At 53.1% G+C, this 18,384-nt stretch overlaps 1 protein-coding gene across 2 annotated transcripts in view; it reads right to left on the bottom strand.

Annotated features, from left to right (window-relative positions):
• Window positions 1-18,384, bottom strand: part of cacna1sa (calcium channel, voltage-dependent, L type, alpha 1S subunit, a) — a 469,610-nt gene that overhangs the window by 87,795 nt on the left and 363,431 nt on the right. The window lies entirely within an intron of this gene.

The following is an 18,384-nucleotide window of genomic DNA, read 5'->3' as shown; positions in this document are numbered from 1 at the left end:
TCCACACGTCACAGAGAGCCTCCTCACGTCACAGGGAGAGTCTCCTCACGTCACAGACACTCCACACGTCACAGAGACTTCTTACGTCACAGAGAGACTCCTCACGTTACAGAGACACTCCTCACATCAGAGAGAGTCTCCTCACGTCACAGAGAGAGTCTCCTCACGTCACAGAGACTCCTCACGTCACAGAGACCCTCCTCACGTCACAGAGAGCCTCCTCATGTCACACAGAGACTCCTCACATCACAGAGTGAGACTCCTCACGTCACAGAGAGACTCCTCACTTCACAGAGAGACTCTCCTCACGTCACAGAGAGAGGAACCCCTCACGTCAAAGAGAGCCTCCTCACGTCACAGAGACTCCTCACGTCACAGACAGAGTCTCCGCACGTCACAGAGAGAGTATCCCCACGTCACAGAGAGAGAGACCTTACATCAGAGAGCATCCTCACGTCACAGAGATAGTCACCTCACGTCACAGAGAGACTCCTCATATCAGAGAGAGAGACTCCTCGCGTCAGAGAGAGAGTCTCCTCAGGTCACAGAGTCTCCCCACGTCACACAGAGAGAGATTCCCAACGTCACAGAGAGAGACTACCCACGTCACAGAGAGGGACTCCTCACGTCACAGGTAGAGTCTCCTCACGTCAGCGAGAGAGACTCCTCACATCACAGAGAGAGACTACTCACATCAGAGAGAGACCTCCTCACGTCACAGAGAGAGACTCCTCACGTCACAGAGAGAGTCTCCTCATGTCACAGGGACAGTCTCCTCACGTCACAGGGAGAGTCTCCTCACGTCACAGAGACTCCTCACGTCACAGAGAGAGTCTCCTCACGTCACAGAGAGAGTCTCCTCACGTCACAGAAAGAGTCTCCTCACGTCACAGAGAGAGTCTCATCACATCATAGAGAGACTCCTCACGTCACAGAGAGAGTCTCCTCACGTCACAGAGAGAGTCTCCTCACGTCACAGAAAGAGTCTCCTCACGTCACAGAGACTCCTCACGTTACAGAGACCCTCCTCACATCAGAGAGAGTGTCCTCACGTCACAGAAAGAGACCCTCCCGTCACAGAGAGAGTCTCCTCACGTCACAGAGAGAGACGCCTGACGTCACAGAGACCCTTCTCACGTCACACAGAGTGACTCCCCACGTCACAGAAAGACTCCTCACGTTACAGAGAGAGGCTCCTCACGTCACAGAGAGAAAGACTCCTCACGTCGCAGAGAGAAAGACTCCTCACGTCGCAGAGTGAGTCTCCTCACGTCAGAGAAAGAGAGTCTCCTCACATCACAGAGAGGCTACCCACGTCACAGAGAGACTCCGCACGTCACAGAGAGAGACTCCCCACGTCACAGAGACCCTCCTCACGTAACAGAGAGTCTCCTCACGTCACAGAAAGAGTCTCCCCATGTCACAGAGCATCTCACCATGTCAGAGGGATTCTCCTCACGTCACAGAGAGACTCCTCACGTCCCAGAGAAACTCTCCCCACGTCACAGAGAGAGACTCCTCATGTCACAGAGTCTCTTCATGTCACAGAGAGTCTCCTCATATCAGAGAGAGAGACTCCTCACGTCAGAGAAAGACTCCTCACGTTACAGAGAGAGACTCCTCACGTCACAGAGAGAGACTCCCCATGTCACAGAGAGGGACTCCTCACGTCACAGATAGAGACTACTCACATCAGAGAGAGACCCTCCTCACGTCACAGAGAGAGTCTCCTCACGTCACAGAGAGAGATGCCTGACGTCACAGAGACCCTCCTCACGTCACAAAGAGAGACTCCTCAAGTCAGAGAGCGACTCCCCATGTCACACAGAGTGACTCCCCACGTCACAGAAAGGCTCCTCACGTCACAGAGAGAGACTCCTCACGTCACAGAGAGTCTCCTCACGTCAGAGAGAGAGTCTCCCCATGTCACAGAGTCTCTTGATATCAGAGAGAGAGACTCCTCACGTCACAGAGAGACTCCCCACGTCACAGAGAGACTCCTCACGTCACAGAGAGAGACTCCTCACGTCACAGAGACCCTCCTCACGTAACAGAGAGTCTCCTCACGTCACAGAAAGAGTCTCCCCATGTCACAGAGCATCTCACCATGTCAGAGGGATTCTCCTCACGTCACAGAGAGACTCCTCACGTCCCAGAGAAACTCTCCCCACGTCACAGAGAGAGACTCCTCATGTCACAGAGTCTCTTCATGTCACAGAGAGTCTCCTCATATCAGAGAGAGAGACTCCTCACGTCAGAGAAAGACTCCTCACGTTACAGAGAGAGACTCCTCACGTCACAGAGAGAGACTCCTCAAGTCAGAGAGCGACTCCCCACGTCACACAGAGTGACTCCCCACGTCACAGAAAGACTCCTCACGTCACAGAGAGAGACTCCTCACGTCACAGAGTCTCCTCACGTCAGAGAGAGAGTCTCCCCATGTCACAGAGTCTCTTGATATCAGAGAGAGAGACTCCTCATGTCACAGAGACACTCCCCATGTCACAGAGAGACTCCTCACGTCACAGAGAGAGACTTCTCACGTCACAGAGAGAGTCCCCTCACGTCACAGAGAGAGACTCCTCACGTCACGGAGAGAGACTCCTCACATCAGAGATAGAGACTCCTCACGTCACAGAGTCTCTTCACATCAGAGAGAGAGAGAGACTCCCAACGTCACAGAGAGAGACTCCCCATGTCACAGAGAGGGACTCCTCACGTCACAGATAGAGACTACTCACATCAGAGAGAGACCCTCCTCACGTCACAGAGAGAGTCTCCTCACGTCACAGAGAGAGATGCCTGACGTCACAGAGACCCTCCTCACGTCACAGAGAGAGACTCCTCAAGTCAGAGAGCGACTCCCCACGTCACACAGAGTGACTCCCCACGTCACAGAAAGGCTCCTCACGTCACAGAGAGAGACTCCTCACGTCACAGAGAGTCTCCTCACGTCAGAGAGAGAGTCTCCCCATGTCACAGAGTCTCTTGATATCAGAGAGAGAGACTCCTCACGTCACAGAGAGACTCCTCACGTCACAGAGAGAGACTCCTCACGTCACAGAGAGAGTCCCCTCACGTCACAGAGAGAGACTCCTCATGTCACGGAGAGAGACTCCTCACATCAGAGAGAGAGACTCCTCACGTCACAGAGTCTCTTCATATCAGAGAGAGAGAGAGCCTCCCAATGTCACAGAGAGAAACTCCCCATGTCACAGAGAGGGACTCCTCACGTCACAGATAGAGTCTCCTGACGTCAGAGAGAGAGACTCCTCACATCACAGATAGAGACTACTCACATCAGAGAGAGACCCTCCTCACGTCACAGAGAGAGTCTCCTCACGTCACAGAGACTCCTCACGTCACAGAGAGAGTCTCCCCACGTCACAGAGACTCCTCACGTCACAGAGAGTGTCTCCCCACGTCACAGAGTCTCCTCACGTCACAGAGAGTGTCTCCCCACGTCACAGAGTCTCCTCACGTCACAGAGAGAGACTCCCCACGTCACAGAGAGAGACTCCTAACGTCACAGAAATAGTCTCCCCATGTCACAGAGCATCTCACCGTGTCAGAGGGTGTCTCCTCACGTCACAGAGAGACTCCTCACGTCCCAGAGAAACTCTCCCCACGTCACAGAGAGAGACTCCTCACATCAGAGAGAGAGACTCCTCACGTCACAGTCTTCTCACGTCACAGAGACCCTCCTCACATCACAGAGACCCTCCTCACGTCTCAGAGAGCCTCCTCATGTCTCAGAGAGCCTCCTCATGTCACAGAAAGAGTCTTCCCATGTCACAGAGCGTCTCCCCACTTCAGAGAGAGTCTCCTCACGTGAGACAGTCTCCTCACGTCACAGAGAGTCTCCTCATATCAGAGAGAGAGACTCCTCACTTCAGAGAGAGAGAGACTCCTCGCATCAGAGAGAGAGTCTCCTCACGTCACAGAGGCTCCCCATGTCTCAGAGAGAGAGACTCCCAAAGTCACAGAGAGAGACTCCCCACGTCACAGAGTGGGACTCCACACCTCACAGATAGAGACTACTCACGTCAGAGAGAGACCTTCCTCACGTCACAGAGAGAGTCTCCTCACGTCACAGAGAGCCTCCTCACATCACAGAGACCCTCCTCACGTCACAGAGAGAGACTCCTCACGTCACAGAGACCCAACTCACATCATAGAGAGAGAGTCTCATCACGTCACAGAGAGACTCCTCACGTCACACAGTGAGACTCCTCGCGTCACAGAGAGTCTCCTCACGTCACAGAGACTCCTCATGTGACAGAGACCCTCCGCACATCAGAGAGTCTACTCACGTCACAGAGAGAGTCTCCTCACGTCACAGAGAGGCTCCTCAAGTCATAGAGAGAGTCTCATCAGGTCACAGAGAGACTCCTCACGTCACACAGTGAGTCTCCTCGCGTCACAGAGAGAGTCTCCTCACGTCACAGAGAGTCACCTCATATGAGAGAGAGAGACTCCTCACGTCAGATAGAGAGAGACTCCTCACGTCAGAGAGAGGGTCTCCTCACGTCACAGAGAGAGAGACTCCCAATGTCAAAGAGAGAGACTTCCCACGTCACAGAGAGGGACTCCTCACCTCACAGATAGAGACTACTCACGTCAGAGAGAGACCTTCCTCACGTCACAGAGAGAGTCTCCTCACGTCACAGAGAGAGTCTCCTCACGTCACAGAGAGCCTCCTCACATCACAGAGACCCTCCTCACGTCACAGAGAGAGACTCCTCACGTCACAGAGACCCACCTCACATCATAGAGAGAGAGTCTCATCACGTCACAGAGAGACTCCTCACGTCACACAGTGAGACTCCTCGCGTCACAGAGAGTCTCCTCACGTCACAGAGATTCCTCATGTGACAGAGACCCTCCGCACATCAGAGAGTCTACTCACGTCACAGAGAGAGTCTCCTCACGTCACAGAGACCCTCCTCACGTTACAGAGAGGCTCCTCAAGTCATAGAGAGAGTCTCATCAGGTCACAGAGAGACTCCTCACGTCACACAGTGAGTCTCCTCGCGTCACAGAGAGAGTCTCCTCACGTCACAGAGAGTCACCTCATATGAGAGAGAGACTCCTCACGTCAGATAGAGAGAGACTCCTCACGTCAGAGACAGGGTCTCCTCACGTCACAGAGAGAGAGGCTCCCAATGTCAAAGAGAGAGACTTCCCACGTCACAGAGAGGGATTCCTCACGTCACAAATAGAGTCTCCTCACGTCAGAGAGAGACCCTCCTCACGTCACAGAGAGAGTCTCCTCACGTCACAGAGACCCTCCTCACGTCACAGAGAAAGTCTCCCCAGTCACAGAAAGACCCCGCACGTCGAGTGAGACTCCTCACATCACAGAGAGACTCCTCACGTCACAGAGAGAAACTCCCTATGTCACAGAGACTCCTCATGTCACAGAGACCCTCCTCACGTCACAGAGTGTCTCGTCACGTCACAGAGAGAGACTCCCCACGTCACAGAGAGAGATTCCTCACGTCACAGAAAGTCTCCCCATGTCACAGAGCGTCTCCCCACGTCAGAGAGAGTATCCTCACGTGAGACAGTCTCCTCACGTCACAGAGAGTCTCCTCATATTAGAGAGAGAGACTCCTCGCGTCAGAGAGAGAGACTCCTCGCGTCAGAGAGAGAGTCTCCTCAGGTCACAGAGTCTCCCCACGTCACACAGAGAGAGATTCCCAACGTCACAGAGAGAGACTACCCACGTCACAGAGAGGGACTCCTCACGTCACAGGTAGAGTCTCCTCACGTCAGCGAGAGAGACTCCTCACATCACAGAGAGAGACTACTCACATCAGAGAGAGACCTCCTCACGTCACAGAGAGAGTCTCCTCACGTCACAGAGAGAGTCTCCTCATGTCACAGGGACAGTCTCCTCACGTCAGCGAGAGAGACTCCTCACATCACAGATAGAGACTACTCACGTCAGAGAGAGACCTCCTCACGTCACACAGAGAGTCTCCTCACGTCACAGAGAGAGTCTCCACACGTCACAGAGAGCCTCCTCACGTCACAGGGAGAGTCTCCTCACGTCACAGACACTCCTCACGTCACAGAGACTTCTTACGTCACAGAGAGACTCCTCACGTTACAGAGACACTCCTCACATCAGAGAGAGTCTCCTCACGTCACAGAGAGAGTCTCCTCACGTCACAGAGACTCCTCACGTCACAGAGACCCTCCTCACGTCACAGAGAGCCTCCTCACGTCACAGAGAGAGTCTCCCCACGTCACAGAGAGACTCCTCACATCACAGAGTGAGACTCCTCACGTCACAGAGAGACTCCTCACGTCACAGAGAGAGTATCCCCACGTCACAGAGAGAGAGACCTCACATCAGAGAGCATCCTCACGTCACAGAGATAGTCACCTCACGTCACAGAGAGACTCCTACTGTCACAGAGTGAGACTCCTCATGTCACAGAGAGACTCCTCACGTCTCAGATACCGTCCTCACGTCACAGAGAGATTCCTCACGTTACAGAGACCCTCCTCACATCAGAGAGAGACTCCTCACGTCACAGAGAGAGTCTCCTCACGTCACAGCGACTCCTTACGTCACAGAGACCCTCCTCACGTCACAGAGAGCCTCCTCATGTCACAGAGAGCCTCCTCATGTCACAGAGAGAGTCTCCCCTGGTCACATAGAGACACCTCATGTCACAAAGAGAGTCTCCTCACGTCACAGAGAGAGTCTCCTCACGTCACAGAGAGAGAAACCCCTCACTTCACACAGAGCCTCCTCACGTCACAGAGACTCCTCACATCACAGAGAGTCTTCTCATGTCACAGAAGAGACTCCTCACGAAACAGAGAGAGTCTCCCCACGTCACAGAGAGAGTCTCCCCACGTCACAGAGAGAGACTCCTCACGTCAGAGAGAGATACTCTTCACGTCAGAGAGAGAGACTCCTCACGTCACAGATAGAGACTCCTTACGTCACAGAGAGAGTCTCTTCATATCAGAGAGAGAGACTCCTCACGTCACAGAGACCCTCCTCATGTAACAAAGAGACGCCTCACGTCACAGAGAGTCTCCTTACATCACAGAATCTTCTTACGTCACAGAGAGAGAGACTCCTCATGTTACAGAGACCCTTCTCACGTCAGAGAGAGATGCCTCACGTCACAGACAGAGTCTCCTCACGTTACAGAGATAGTCTCCCCACGTCACAGAGAGGACTCCTCACATCACAGAGACTCCTCACGTCACAGAGACCCTCCTCATGTCACAGAGAGCTTCCTCACGTCACAGAGAGACTCTTCACGTCACAGAGAAACCCTCCTCACATCACTGAAATCCTCCTCATGTCACAGACAGCTTCCACACGTCACAAAGAAAGACTCCTCAAGTCAGAGTGAGACTCCCCATGTCACACAGAGTGACTCCCCACATCACAGAAAGACTCCTCACGTTACAGAGAGAGTTTCCTCACGTCACAGAGAGTCTCCTCACGTCACAGAGACAGTTCCTTCATACCAGAGAGAGAGACTCCTCACATCAGAGAGAGAGAGACTCCTCACGTCAGAGAGAGTCTCCTCACGTCACAGAGAGAGTCTCCCCACGTCACAGCGAGAGTCTCCTCACATCAGAGAGAGAGACTCCTCACGTCACAGAGAGTCTCCTCATATCAGAGAGACTCCTCACGTCAGAGAGAGAGTCTCCTCACGTCACAAAGACAGACTCCTCAAGTCAGAGAGAGACTCCCCAGGTCACACAGACTGACTCCCCACATCACAGAAAGCCTCCTCACATTACAGAGAGAGACTCCTCACGTCGCAGAGAGAGTCTCCACACGTCACAGAGAGTCTCATCATGTCACAGAGAGCCTCCTCACGTCACAGTGACCCTCCTTCCGTCACAGAGAGTCTCCTCACGTCACAGTGAGAGTCTTCTCACGTCACACAGAGACTCCTCACGTTACAGAGACCCTCCTCAAATGAGAGAGAGTCTCCTCACTACAGACAGATTCTCCTCACATCACAGAGGGAGTCTCCTCACGTCACAGAGACTGTTCACATCACACAGACCCTCCTCACGTCACAGACAGCCTCCTCACGTCACAGTTAGTCCCCTCACATCAGAGAGAGAGACTCCTCACGTCAGAGAGAGAGACTCCTCACGTCACAGAGAGCTTCCTCACGTCACAGTGACCCTCCTCACGTCACAGAGAGTCTGCTCACGTCACAGTGAGAGTCTCCTCACGTCACAGAGAGACTCTTCACGTTACAGAGACCCTCCTCAAATCAGACAGTCTCCTCACATCACAGAGGGAGTCTCCTCACGTCACAGAGACTGTTCACATCACAGAGACTCTCCTCACGTCACAGACAGCCTCTTCACGTCACAGATAGTCTCCTCACGTCAGAGAGAGAGACTCCTCACATCAAACAGAGTCTCCTCACGTCACAGAGAGAGTCTCCCTACGTCACAGAGAGAGAGATTCCCAACGTCACAGAGAGAGAGATTCCCAACGTCACAGAGAGGGACACCTCACGTTACAGATAGTCTCCTCAAGTCAGAGAGAGACTCCCCACATCACACAGAGTGACTCCCCACGTCACAGAAAGACTCCTCTTGTTACAGAGACCCTCCTCAAATCAGAGAGAGTCTCCTCACATCAAACAGAGTCTCCTCACGTCACAGAGACTCCTCATGTCACAGAGAGAGTCTCCTCATGTCACAGAGAGACTCCTCACGTTACAGAGAGAGTCTCCTCACGTCACAGAGAGTGACTCCTCACGTCACAAAGACTCTTCACGTCACAGTGACTCTTCACGTCACAGTGACCCTCCTCACGTCACAGAGAGTCTCCTCAAGTCACAGTGAGAGTCTCCCCACGTCACAGAGAGACTCCTCACATTTCAGAGACCATCCTCAAATCAGAGAGAGTCTCCTCACGTCAGACAGAGTCTCCTCACCTCACAGAGAGAGACTCTTCACGTCACAGAGACCCTCCTCACGTCACAAAGAGCCTCCTCACGTCACAGAGAGGGACATCTCACGTCACAGAGAGAGTCTCCCCACATCACAGAGAGAGACTCCTCACGTCACAGATAGAGTCTCCTCACGTCAAAGAGAGAGACTCCTCACGTCAGAGAGAGAGACTCTTCACGTCACAGATAGAGACTCCTTACGTCACAGTGAGAGTCTCCTCACGTCACAGAGAGACTCCTCACGTTACAGAGACTCTTCTCGTCAGTGACCATCCTCACGTCACAGAGTCTCCTCAAGTCACAGTGAGAGTCTCCCTACGTCACAGTGACCCTCCTCACGTCACAGAGTCTCCTCAAGTCACAGAGAGAGTCTCCACACGTCCCAGAGAGAGAGACTCCCAACGTCACAGTGAGAGTCTCCTCACGTCACAGAGAGACTCCTTACGTTACAGAGACCCTTCTCAAATCAGACAGAGTCTCCTCACATCAGACAGAGTCTCCTCACATCACAGAGGGAGTCTCCTCATGTCACAGAGACTCTTCACATCACAGAGACCCTCCTCACGTCACAGATAGTCTCCTCACGTCAGAGAGAGAGACTCCTCACGTCACAGAGAGAGTCTCTTCATACCAGAAAGAGAGACTCCTCACGTCACAGAGATTCTCCCCACGTCACAGAGAGAGAGACTCCCAACGTCACAGAGAGAGACTCCCCACGTCACAGAGAGAGACTACTCACGTCACAGATAGAGTCTCCTCAAGTCAGAGAGAGACTCCCTACCACACAGAGTGACTCCCCACATCACAGAAAGACTCCTCACGTTACAGAGACCCTCCTCAAATCAGAGAGAGTCTCCTCACGTCAGACAGAGTCTCCTCACGTCACAGAGACTCCTCACGTCACAGAGAGAGTCTCCTCACGTCACAGAGAGTCTCCTCACGTCACAGAGAGAGACTCCTCAAGTTACAGAGAGTCTCCTCACGTCATAGAGAGAGACTCCTCACGTCACAGAGACTCCTCGTCAGTGACCCTCCTCACGTCACAGAGAGTCTCCTCAAGTCACAGAGAGACTCCTCACGTTACAGAGACCCTCCTCAAATCAGACAGAGTCTCCTCACGTCAGACAGAGTCTCCTCACATCACAGAGGGAGTCTCCTCACTTCACAGAGACTCTTCACATCACAGAGACCCTCCTCACGTCACAGACAGCCTCCTCACGTCACAGACAGCCTCCTCACGTCAGAGAGAGAGACTCCTCACGTCGGAGAGAGAGTCTCCTCACGTCACAGAGAGAGTCTCCCTACGTCCCAGAGAGAGAGACTCCCAACGTCACAGAGAGAGACTCCCCACATCACAGAGAGGGACACCTCACGTCACAGATAGTCACCTCAAGTCAGAGAGAGACTCCCCACATCACACAGAGTGACTCCCCATGTCACAGAAAGATTCCTCTTGTTACAGAGACCCTCCTCAAATCAGAGATTCTCCTCACATCAAACAGAGTCTCCTCACGTCACAGAGACTCCTCACGTCACAGAGAGACTCCTCACGTTACAGAGAGAGTCTCCTCACGTCACAGAGAGAGACTCCTCACGTAACAGAGAGCCTCCTCACGTTACAGTGACCCTCCTCACGTCACAGAGAGTCTCCTCACGTCACAGTGAGAGTCTCCTCACGTCACAGAGAGACTCCTCACGTTACAGAGACCCTCCTCAAATCAGAGAGACTCCTCATGTCAGACAGAGTCTCCTCACATCACAGAGGGAGTCTCCTCACGTCACAGAGACTCTTCACATCACAGAGACCCTCCTCACGTCACAACAGCCTCCTCACGTCACAGTGACCCTCCTCACGTCACAGAGAGTCTCCTCACGTCACAGAGAGAGTCTCTTCATACCAGAGAGAGAGACTCCTCACGTCAGAGAGAGAGTCTCCTCACGTCAGAGAGAGTCTCCTCACGTCACAGAGAGAGTCTCCACACGTCACAGAGAGAGAGACTCCCAATGTCACAGAGAGAGACTCCCCACGTCACAGAGAGGGACTCCTCACGTCACAGATAGGGTCTCCTCAAGTCAGAGAGAGACTCCCTACATCACACAGAGTGACTCCCCACGTCACAGAAAGACTCCTCACGTTACAGAGACCCTCCTCAAATCAGAGAGATTCTCCTCACGTCAGAGTCTCCTCACGTCACAGAGAGTCTCCTCACGTCACAGAGAGAGACTCCTCACGTTAGAGAGAGTCTCCTCACGTCACAGAGAGTCTCCTCACGTCACAGAGAGAGACTCCTCACGTCACAGAGACTCTTCTCGTCAGTGACCCTCCTCACGTCACAGAGAGTCTCCGCAAGTCACAGTGATAGTCTCCCTACGTCACAGTGACCCTCCTCACGTCACAGAGAGTCTCCTCACGTCACAGTGAGAGTCTCCTCACGTCACAGAGAGACTCCTCACGTTACAGAGACCCTCCTCAAATCAGACAGAGTCTCCTCACATCACAGAGGGAGTCTCCTCACTTCACAGAGTCTTCACATCACAGAGACCCTCCTCACGTCACAGACAGCCTCCTCACGTCACAGTTAGTCTCCTCACGTCAGAGAGAGAGACTGCTCACGTCACAGAGAGAGTCTCTTCATACCAGAGAGAGAGACTCCTCACGTCAGAGAGAGAGTCTCCTCACGTCACAGAGAGAGTCTCCCTACGTCCCAGAGAGAGAGACTCCCAACGTCACGGAGAGAGACTCCCCACGTCACAGATAGTCTCCTCAAGTCAGAAAGAGACTCCCCACATCACACAGAGTGACTCCGCACGTCACAGAAAGATTCCTCTTGTTACAGAGACCCTCCTCAAATCAGAGAGTCTCCTCACATCAAACAGAGTCTCCTCATGTCACAGAGACTCCTCACGTCACAGAGACTCCTCACGTCACAGAGAGTCTCCTCACGTGACAGAGAGAGACTCCTCACGTTACAGAGAGAGTCTCCTCATGTCACAGAGAGAGACTCCTCACGTCACAGAGACTCTTCACGTCACAGTGACCCTCCTCACGTCACAGAGAGTCTCCTCAAGTCACAGTGAGAGTCTCCCCACGTCACAGAGAGACTCCTCACATTTCAGAAACCATCCTCAAATCAGAGTCTCCTCACGTCAGACAGTCTCCTCACCTCACAGAGAGAGACTCTTCACGTCACAGAGACCCTCCTCACGTCACAAAGAGCCTCCTCACGTCACAGAGAGAGACTCCCCACGCCACAGAGAGAGTCTCCCCACGTCACAGAGAGAGACTCCTCACGTTACAGATAGAGTCTCCTCACGTCAAAGAGAGAGACTCTTCACGTCACAGAGACCCTCCTCACGTCACAAAGAGCCTCCTCACGTCACAGACAGAGACTCCTCACGTCACAGATAGACTCCTCACGTAACAGAGAGCATCCTCACGTCACAGTGACCCTCCTCACGTCACAGAGAGTCTCCTCACGTCACAGAGACCCTCCTCACGTCACAAAGAGCCTCCTCACGTCACAGAGAGGGACTCCCCACGTCACAGAGAGAGTCTCCCCACGTCACAGAGAGAGACTCCTCACGTCACAGATAGAGTCTCCTCACGTCAAAGAGAGAGACTCCTCACGTCAAAGAGAGAGACTCTTCAAGTCACAGATAGAGACTCCTCACGTCACAGATAGAGTCTCCTCACGTCAAAGAGAGAGACTCTTCAAGTCACAGATAGAGACTCCTCACGTCACAGATAGAGACTCCTCACGTCACAGAGAGAGACTCCTCACGTAACAGAGAGCCTCCTCACGTCACAGTGACCCTCCTCACGTCACAGAGAGTCTCCTCAAGTCACAGTGAGAGTCTCCCCACGTCACAGAGAGACTCCTCACATTTCAGAGACCATCCTCAAATCAGAGAGAGTCTCCTCACGTCAGACAGAGTCTCCTCACCTCACAGAGAGAGACTCTTCACGTCACAGAGACCCTCCTCACGTCACAAAGAGCCTCCTCACGTCACAGAGAGGGACATCTCACGTCACAGAGAGAGTCTCCCCACATCACAGAGAGAGACTCCTCACGTCACAGATAGAGTCTCCTCACGTCAAAGAGAGAGACTCCTCACGTCAGAGAGAGAGACTCTTCACGTCACAGATAGAGACTCCTTACGTCACAGTGAGAGTCTCCTCACGTCACAGAGAGACTCCTCACGTTACAGAGACTCTTCTCGTCAGTGACCATCCTCACGTCACAGAGTCTCCTCAAGTCACAGTGAGAGTCTCCCTACGTCACAGTGACCCTCCTCACGTCACAGAGTCTCCTCAAGTCACAGAGAGAGTCTCCACACGTCCCAGAGAGAGAGACTCCCAACGTCACAGTGAGAGTCTCCTCACGTCACAGAGAGACTCCTTACGTTACAGAGACCCTTCTCAAATCAGACAGAGTCTCCTCACATCAGACAGAGTCTCCTCACATCACAGAGGGAGTCTCCTCATGTCACAGAGACTCTTCACATCACAGAGACCCTCCTCACGTCACAGATAGTCTCCTCACGTCAGAGAGAGAGACTCCTCACGTCACAGATAGAGTCTCCTCACGTCAAAGAGAGAGACTCCTCACGTCAAAGAGAGAGACTCTTCAAGTCACAGATAGAGACTCCTCACGTCACAGATAGAGACTCCTCACGTCACAGATAGAGTCTCCTCACGTCAAAGAGAGAGACTCCTCACGTCAAAGAGAGAGACTCTTCAAGTCACAGATAGAGACTCCTCACGTCACAGATAGAGACTCCTCACGTCACAGAGAGAGACTCCTCACGTAACAGAGAGCCTCCTCACGTCACAGTGACCCTCCTCACGTCACAGAGAGTCTCCTCACGTCACAGTGAGAGTCTCCTCACGTCACAGAGAGACTCCTCACGTTACAGAGACCCTCCTCAAATCAGAGAGAGTCTCCTCATGTCAGACAGAGTCTCCTCACATCACAGAGGGAGTCTCCTCACGTCACAGAGACTCTTCACATCACAGAGACCCTCCTCACGTCACAACAGCCTCCTCACGTCACAGATAGTCTCCTCACGTCAGAGAGAGAGACTCCTCACGTCAGAGAGAGAGACTACTCACGTCAGAGAGAGTCTCTTCATACCAGAGAGAGAGACTCCTCACGTCAGAGAGAGAGAGACTCCTCACGTTAGAGAGAAAGTCTCCTCACGTCAGAGAGAGACCCTCCTCACGTCACAGAGAGAGTCTCCCGCACATCACAGAGAGAGACTCCTCACGTCACAGAGACCCTCCTCACGTCACAGAGAGCCTCCTCACGTCACAGAGAGAGGCTCTCCACGTTACAGAGAGAGACTCCTCACGTCACAGAGACCCACCTCACGTCACAGAGACCCTCCTCACATCACAGAGAGTCTCCTCATATCAGAGATAGAGACTCCTCACGTCAGAGAGAGAGAGACTCCTCACGTTAGAGAGAAAGTCTCCTCACGTCAGAGAGAGACCCTCCTCACGTCACAGAGAGAGTCTCCCGCACATCACAGAGAGAGACTCCTCACGTCACAGAGACCCTCCTTATGTCACAGTCTCTTCATATCAGAGAGAGAGACTCCTCATGTCACAGAGTCTTCTCACGTCACAGAGACTCCTCACGTCTCAGAGACCGTCCTCACGTCACAGAGTCTTCTCACGTCACAGAAAGAGAGGCTCGCCACGTTACAGAGACCCTCCTCACGTCACAGTGAGAGTCTCCTCACATCACAGAGAGTCTTCTCACGTCACAGAGACTCCTCACGTCACAGAGATCCTCCTCACGTCACAGAGAGAGTCCTCACCTCACAGAGAGAGACTCCTCACATCGGAGAGAGAGACTACTCACGTCACAGAGAGTCTCCTCATAACAGAGAGAGACTCCTCACGTCAGAGAGAGAAACTCCTCACGTCAGAGAGAGAGACTCCTCACGTCAGAGAGTCTCCTCACGTCACAGAGAGAGTCTCCACACGTCACAGAGAGAAAGACTCCCAACGTCACAGAGACTCCCCACGTCACAGAGAGAGACTACTCACGTCACAGATAGAGTCTCCTCAAGTCAGAGAGAGACTCCCTACCACACAGAGTGACTCCCCACGTCACAGAAAGACTCCTCACGTTACAGAGACCCTCCTCAAATCAGAGAGCGTCTCCTCACGTCAGATAGAGTCTCCTCACGTCACAGAGAGAGTCTCCACACGTCCCAGAGAGAGAGACTCCCAACGTCACAGTGAGAGTCTCCTCACGTTACAGAGACCCTCCTCAAATCAAACAGAGTCTCCTCACGTCAGACAGAGTCTCCTCACATCACAGAGGGAGTCTCCTCACTTCACAGAGACTCTTCACATCACAGAGACCCTCCTCACGTCACAGACAGCCTCCTCACGTCACAGACAGCCTCCTCACGTCAGAGAGAGAGACTCCTCACGTCAGAGAGAGAGTCTCCTCACGTCACAGAGAGAGTCTCCCTACGTCCCAGAGAGAGAGACTCCCAACGTCACAGAGAGAGACTCCCCACATCACAGAGAGGGACACCTCACGTCACAGATAGTCACCTCAAGTCAGAGAGAGACTCCCCACATCACACAGAGTGACTCCCCACGTCACAGAAAGATTCCTCTTGTTACAGAGACCCTCCACAAATCAGAGAGTCTCTTCACATCAAACAGAGTCTCCTCACGTCACAGAGACTCCTCACGTCACAGTGAGCCTCCTCACATCACAGTGACCCTCCTCACGTCACAGAGAGTCTGCTCACGTCACAGTGAGAGTCTCCTCACGTCACAGAGAGACTCCTCACGTTACAGAGACCCTCATCAAATCAGAGAGAGTCTCCTCATGTCAGACAGTCTCCTCACATCACAGAAGGAGTCTCCTCACGTCACAGAGACTCTTCACATCACAGAGACCCTCCTCACGTCACAACAGCCTCCTCATGTCACAGTGACCCTCCTCACGTCACAGAGAGTCTCCTCACGTCACAGAGAGACTCCTCACGTTGCAGAGACCCTCCTCAAATCAGAGAGAGTCTCCTCATGTCAGACAGAGTCTCCTCACATCACAGAGGGAGTCTCCTCACGTCACAGAGACTCTTCACATCACAGAGACCCTCCTCACGTCACAACAGCCTCCTCACGTCACAGTGACCCTCCTCACGTCACAGAGAGAGACAACTCATGTCAGAGAGAGAGACTCCTCACGTCACAGAGAGAGTCTCTTCATACCAGAGAGAGAGACTCCTCACGTCAGAGAGTGAGTCTCCTCACGTCACAGAGAGAGTCTCCACACGTCACAGAGAGAGAGACTCCCAATGTCACAGAGAGAGACTCCCCATGTCACAGAGAGACACTCCTCACGTCACAGATAGAGTCTCCTCAAGTCAGAGAGAGACTCCCTACATCACACAGAGTGACTCCCCACGTCACAGAAAGACTCCTCACGTTACAGAGACCCTCCTCAAATCAGAGAGATTCTCCTCACGTGAGACAGAGTCTCCTCACGTCACAGAGACTCCTCACGTCACAGAGAGAGTCTCCTCACGTCACAGAGAGTCTCCTCACGTCACAGAGAGAGACTCCTCACGTTACAGAGAGAGACTCCTCACGTCACAGAGAGAGTCTCCTCACGTCACAGAGAGTCTCCTCAAGTCACAGAGAGAGTCTCCACATGTCCCAGAGAGAGAGACTCCCAACGTCACAGTGAGAGTCTCCTCACGTCACAGAGAGACTCCTCACGTTACAGAGACCCTCCTCACGTCAGACAGAGTCTCCTCACATCACAGAGGGAGTCTCCTCACTTCACAGAGTCTTCACATCACAGAGACCCTCCTCACGTCACAGAGACCCTCCTCACGTCACAGACAGCCTCCTCACGTCACAGATAGTCTCCTTACGTCAGAGAGAGAGACTCCTCACGTCAGAGAGAGAGACTGCTCACGTCACAGAGAGTCTCTTCATACCAGAGAGAGAGACTCCTCACGTCAGAGAGAGAGAGACTCCTCACGTCAGAGAGAGAGACTCCTCACGTCAGAGAGAGTCTCCTCACGTCACAGAGAGAGTCTCCACACGTCACAGAGAGAGAAACTCCCAATGTCACAGAGAGAGACTCCCCACGTCACAGAGAGGGACACCTCACGTCACAGATAGAGTCTCCTCAAGTCAGAGAGAGACTCCCTACATCACACAAAGTGACTCCCCACGTCACAGAAAGACTCCTCACGTTACAGAGACCCTCCTCAAATCAGAGAGATTCTCCTCACGTCAGACAGAGTCTCCTCACGTCACAGAGACTCCTCACGTCACAGAGAGAGTCTCCTCACGTCACAGAGAGTCTCCTCACGTCACAGAGAGAGACTCCTCACGTTACAGAGAGAGTCTCCTCACGTCACAGAGAGAGACTCCTCACGTCACAGAGAGAGACTCCTCACGTCACAGAGACTCTTCTCGTCAGTGACCCTCCTCACGTCACAGAGAGTCTCCGCAAGTCACAGTGATAGTCTCCCTACGTCACAGTGACCCTCCTCATGTCACAGAGAGTCTCCTCACGTCACAGAGAGACTCCTCACGTTACAGAGACCCTCCTCAAATCAGACAGAGTCTCCTCACATCACAGAGGGAGTCTCCTCACTTCACAGAGTCTTCACATCACAGAGACCCTCCTCACGTCACAGTTAGTCTCCTCACGTCAGAGAGAGAGACTCCTCACGTCAGAGAGAGAGACTGCTCACATCACAGAGAGAGTCTCTTCATACCAGAGAGAGAGACTCCTCACGTCAGAGAGAGAGTCTCCTCACGTCACAGAGAGAGTCTCCCTACGTCCCAGAGAGAGAGACTCCCAACGTCACAGAGAGAGACTCCCCACGTCACAGATAGTCTCCTCAAGTCAGAGAGAGACTCCCCACATCACACAGAGTGACTCCGCACGTCACAGAAAGATTCCTCTTGTTACAGAGACCCTCCTCAAATCAGAGAGTCTCCTCACATCAAACAGAGTCTCCTCACGTCACAGAGACTCCTCACGTCACAGAGACTCCTCACGTCACAGAGTCTCCTCAAGTCACAGTGAGAGTCTCCCCACGTCACAGAGAGACTCCTCACATTTCAGAGACCATCCTCAAATCAGAGAGAGTCTCCTCACGTCAGACAGAGTCTCCTCACCTCACAGAGAGAGACTCTTCACATCACAGAGACCCTCCTCACGTCACAAATAGCCTCCTCACGTCACAGAGAGAGACTCCTCACGTCACAGATAGAGACTCCTCACGTAACAGAGAGCATCCTCACGTCACAGTGACCCTCCTCACGTCACAGAGAGTCTCCTCACGTCACAGAGATCCTCCTCACGTCACAAAGAGCCTCCTCACGTCACAGAGAGGGACTCCCCACGTCACAGAGAGGGACTCCCCA

This window comes from Mobula hypostoma, chromosome 13 (genome assembly GCF_963921235.1).
Source record: "Mobula hypostoma chromosome 13, sMobHyp1.1, whole genome shotgun sequence".
Taxonomy (NCBI): Eukaryota; Metazoa; Chordata; class Chondrichthyes; order Myliobatiformes; family Myliobatidae; genus Mobula; species Mobula hypostoma.
Note: the sequence above shows the minus strand (reverse complement) of the source record. Positions and strands in the feature narration are given on the sequence as shown.